At 39.1% G+C, this 5,460-nt stretch overlaps 1 protein-coding gene across 1 annotated transcript in view; it reads left to right on the forward strand.

Annotated features, from left to right (window-relative positions):
• The first annotated feature begins 2,697 nt into the window (after positions 1 to 2,697).
• Positions 2,698 to 5,460, forward strand: part of LOC107659391 (complement C1q tumor necrosis factor-related protein 5-like) — a 9,922-nt gene continuing 7,159 nt past the window's right edge. Inside the window, exon 1 of the mRNA XM_016448311.1 lies at positions 2,698 to 2,714. The gene's annotated coding sequence lies outside the window, so the exon portion shown is untranslated. The remainder of the gene's footprint in view (positions 2,715 to 5,460) is intronic.

The raw sequence follows: 5,460 nt of genomic DNA on the forward strand, positions 1-5,460 counted from the left end.
ATTGGGGTCAGTGATATCTTTATCGTATCTTATTTTGAAAAGATTTGAAATCATGTCGGTTTATTTTTCGGTTTTTATTTGTTTTTTATAGCAATATCTGGCAACACTGCATCGCCGGCACTTAAATGCAAAAAATATCATGATATTATCTGTCAGAATCGTAATCAATGTTGTCAAAAACAGTAGCATGTAACACTAGTACACAGATCTGTAGAACAAGTAGGTTACAGAATGAAATGAAATACGCAAACACTAGCCATGAAGAAGTCTATACTATTTTATTCAGTAGTCGTTACATTTTCACAAAGTCATGCTAAAAACATCCATAAGAACACTAGACAAAGTTATCATAGAGCAATGATTATTAATGAAAACTATAACAGTAATATGGATTGTTGCATGAATAATAAACAACTGATAAAATTATCCACCCCTAATCTATAGTAAATATTAACAATGCAATAAATAGACTATGGTATAATTTTACAGTGTTCATCCTTTCAAAACAGAAAACATCTTTCACAAACATCTACATCTCTGACTCACCTCACTAATTGTCAAACCCTGGCTATGGCCATGATAGTAAGTTTTGATTTGCAACAGAATGAGCATCCTCTGATGATTGGTCTCATATGTGCTAAGTAGACCAAACAGTTATCTCTTATTTCATGCCAAATTAATAAAGTCATTGACACAGACTGCTATGACTTTGAGCCATCCAGTAAAACACTCAAATCTGCAAAGCAAGCCACATCACAGAACAAGGAAAGTTTGCAAATGAACTGCATGCGTAAGAGTTGCATTACCATTTATTTTAGCCATCTGAGACAGAAAACATAATACTAAAGTAATGCATGTAGGCCTATGTATGTGTGTACTGTAAATAATTCAAATATGTGCTAAAAAAATTTATATTAATTTAGTTTACTTAATCAAACGTGTCATAGAACCTTGGGGGGGAAGTCTAGGGGTGGTGGTACTAACCTACCTCCCTGAGATGAGTTTTTGCAGGGTGGGATGTCTGGTAATGTAAAAATAAATGTAGGCCTACAGTTTAAAGACTCCTAACCTTTCGTTCTGACTTCCTTCGGGGAGGTTCAAGGTTTAATTAGGTATGGCGTTATTTTAATGACAAATGTCGAGAGCGCATTATTGTAGCGCGAAAGCACATTAATACAATGCGCGAGCGCGTATCTCTCCGCTCGCGCGCATTTTCTTTGCTCTCGCACAACCTCCCTGAAATTAGTTTTTGCAGGGTGGGATGTCTGTGATTATAAATAAATATTTAAAAATATTGTGCAAGATACTGCATATGTCACAGACATACCAACTCATTAACCACCGACACCAGATCACAATCACCAGATTACTGATTACGGACACCTGATTCCACTTACCATACCCTTTATCAAACCTCTCACCTCATTCCCTCGTCGACTGGTCTCAAGGTTGCACACCTTCTTCACTCTCTCCACTTATCTGTCTGGATTAGTGATGCAAAGCCCGATTCATTTATGCGAACCGGTTCTTTTCGGACAGATCGGCTCATTGAACCGGTTCAAAAAGCCGATTCATCGGTTCCTGACGTCATCAAGCAATAACGTCTATGCATTTCTTTTCTAACAACTCAATGCAGTGTTATATCAATGAAAAATTCAAATAAGTAATTTGTGTCAACACATATTGAAACATTCAAAAAATAAAGTTATTTGTGTGAAAGCATATTGCTGATTATTACCATATAATTCACTTAAGTTAATGGTGTTTGTGGTCAGTTTCTTTCGTGGATCCTTTATGTCAGATACGACTGACTGACCAATATTGACTAGCCTACAACTCGGATAAGATTCCTAAAACTTTCACACCTACAGCACACATTACAGACATTGATGCACAAACGCGGATATGTTCTACGTCTACCGTATAAAGAATGAATAAACCAGTCTTATAAACTCCTTGATTTCGCTTAAGCAACTTTAAATATAATATGCATGCACAATAAACTATTGTAAAATTTATTTACATCACTCGACAGTTTTTTTCAGGTTTTAATAAAATGTAAATTAATAACATTAATTATTATTCTTACATTAATTAACATTAATAACATGAACTATTATTATGCTTATCATAATAAGCATATTTCCAGTACGCGCCTCACAGTATCGTCAACTCAAACAGGATCTTCGGTAATCCTCGGCAAACTTCGCCACGGCTCATTCGGTTCTTGTTGAGTCCTCGGTAATCCTCGGCAAACTTCGCCACGGCTCATTCGGTTCTTGTTGAGTCCTCGGTAATCCTCGGCAAACTTCGATAGTTGGTTGAACCGGCTCAATCGGTTCTTTTTGAGTAGGACCTGGTACTTCGGGCTGTGCGTCCTGCGTCATCAACCCGGAACTAAAGTTCGATTCAGTTTGATTTGTGAACCGGCTCAACCGGTTACTTCCTGAGAACCGGCTCAAAAGAATGATTCGTTCAAGAACCTAACATCACTAGTCTGGATTCCCATGGCTCCATGTCTCTCACTCTCCTGTGGACTTTCCCCGAAAGCATTAAGATAAGGACTGATATTGCTCAGTTTTATGAGCTTCAGTGACTGTTTATGTTTGAACTTTCCGTTTTGAATATTCTTTCAGTTTGTGGCAATAAAGAAGCTCCGAATCTATCATTCATTGTATGCCTCTTTATCCAGTTGTGACAGCATACTTATAAAAGTTAGTTAAATTAATTTCAATAAAGTATCACAAACTGATCAGGGGAATTTTGTTTCAAAATCTTAGTTTGAGGCAAGCTTTAAAATGTTGCTAATGAAAAAGACTTTGTTTGGAACTTGTGTCTATTTTGAGGCAAAAATGTTCTGCTTACACAATCTGCAGTCACACCATTCTGGGGCATAACAAATTATTTCCTCTATATTCTCGTGAGACTGTTGAAGTTGGGTTTAATGAATGTATTCCTTTTTTCATGCTGACTTGGGGAAATTGTTGTATTGATTCATACCTAAATGTACATAGAGCTGTTCAGCATAAACTGCGTAGATAGAGACTGCTGTGATTCATCAATGTTCATTAATTCACAACATTTTGTAACTTTATCCTGCCACACAATTTAATATAGGATAATTTACTCACATTTCAGAAAATTTATAAAAAATAGATAGTAGGCTAACTAAAAGTCTTCAGTATAAGATGCAATTCAGTTATCTGTACAAAGGAAGGGCTTTATGCAAACACATATAAGGACATTTAAAAAAGAAACCTGAACTGCAACCCCAAAACCCACATACAATAAACATAACTCGAGATATATAAATATATTCACCTTAATAACTGATACATTTTCTAGTTGATGTGTCATTACAAGACAAATTGTAAACAAAAATGCAATTCAAGCTACTTTTTTTCTCTCTCATGCACTAGTCAATTTTGAGATTCTGGGCTATTTTGTGTCCATAACATGTCTTCTATCAGACTAGTGGAAAGGTTTATTTTATTACACAATTATTCATTTGTATATTGAGTACAATACATTTATTTTCTCAAAATACGATTTTTTTCTGCTGCACTGACCCAGAAATCTCCACAGTATTTACATACACCAAATTTTGCAGGTTTATTCCTATATTCTGAAGGTTTTCAAAGAAGTGTTTGTTAATATAACATTCATCTGATTTATATACAATTTAATTCCTAAAAACATGGTGGGTTTTTTTCTGACTGTTGAAAGCATTTTCTGATTCCAAACCCCCTTTGTAAAAACCTTTAACTCTAATATGTGAAATAATAGTTTTAAACCTTGCTTTATCCAGTGTTCAAATTTGTGTTCTGGAAACTGGTGCATTTATTTAATTAATTAATTTGCATATTTAAGCATAATACAGCGTCTTAACGTACTTTGACTAATTAACTGGGGGAGTATGGTAATATCTATAAGTTAAAATTCGCCTATTCCTAGAATAAACCCTATTCATGTGTGGTATACCATAAGTTGACTGATTGGATCTGAAAAAAATTAACAGACAATAACATCTCGGTTACGTATGTAACCTTGGTTCCCTGAATAGGGAACGAGATGCTGCGATGACATCATCGCTATGGGAACACCTCCGGTGTGACGAATGTCTGAAGCCCTTATACCATCACGCCAATTTATTGGCCAATAGCGCTTAGCACCGCCCAATTTATTGGCCTATAGCGCTTAGCACCGCCCCAAGTATGCTCATATATGCGTATTTCATCAGATTTTACACTATGACGAAGGAAGTGCTATCGAAGGTACGGAACTCCCAGCATCTCAGCATCTCGTTCCCTATTCAGGGAACCAAGGTTACATACGTAACCGAGATGTTCCCTCTTATAGGTTCACTTCAATGCTGCGATGACGTCCTCACTATGGGAACGCTATACCATCTCGCCTGACGTACCTAAGATAGCTGGAAGACCAAGGAAAGAGTCTGCTCAAACGGAAGAGACCCGGGAGCCAAGAGCCATCCTCACGTCCAGACAAGTAGAACTTGATGAAAGTGCTAGGAGAGGACTAACCTGCCACAGCACAGACATCTCCCATCAAAGGCCCTTTAAAAAGAGCCTGAGAAGAAAACATTGCTCTCGTAGAATGAGCACGCACCTCTAGAGGCGAAGTCACACCACGCACCTCATAGGCTAGAGGTATAGTCACTATCTGACCCCACATAGCAGGGGAGAAAGCCTCAATCTGTGCTGGGCGGAAAGGCCTAAGGCCCCCTCGTCCCTGCATGAAACAGGAAACCAGCAGATTGTGTCCACTTAAGGGCATACAGCGTCTCGTGAAGGGAGCTCTAGAATTAAGAATAGTGTCGGTAATCTCTGCCAAGAGACCGGAACACATTTCAACTCTGCTCAGGGGTCACACCCATTAGTTCCAAAAATCCTGATGGGGATGTCCAAATCATGCCCCGAACCTGAGTCAGCAGGTCGTGTCTGAGGGGAACCTCCCAAGGGGGCCGGCTAACAAACTGACCAATTCTGAGTTTTAACCACGTATGAGAGGGCCAAAACGGCACCACCAACAACAGACGTTCACTCTGACCAACCTTACACTGAACAGAATCGTTTGGGAGCAAACGGGTCGACTGGAAGGCATAAGACTGGTCCTGGGCCATTCTTGGTTCTTGGGCTACACACCCAGAGGCGACGGAGGAGACAAGGAAACCAGAGCGGGCAATGCGCATGCTCTATTCTCTATTTAACAAATCCACTTCCGCTCGGCCAAACCTCTGCCATATGAGACTCACCACCTGAGGGTGCAATCTCCATTCTCCAGCCTCCAACTCTGTCTCAAGAGTAAGTCCATTCCTGAGTTCAGGTGACCCAGGACATGAACTGCTCTGATCGACAGGAACCTGGTCTGCGTCCAAAGAAGAACATCTCACCAACCTGCACAGGGGGCGAGAGCGTAATCCTCTCTGACAATCCATGTATG

The sequence above is a fragment of the Sinocyclocheilus anshuiensis genome, unplaced genomic scaffold (genome assembly GCF_001515605.1).
Source record: "Sinocyclocheilus anshuiensis isolate Anshui unplaced genomic scaffold, SAMN03320099.WGS_v1.1 scaffold940, whole genome shotgun sequence".
Lineage (NCBI taxonomy): Eukaryota > Metazoa > Chordata > Actinopteri > Cypriniformes > Cyprinidae > Sinocyclocheilus > Sinocyclocheilus anshuiensis.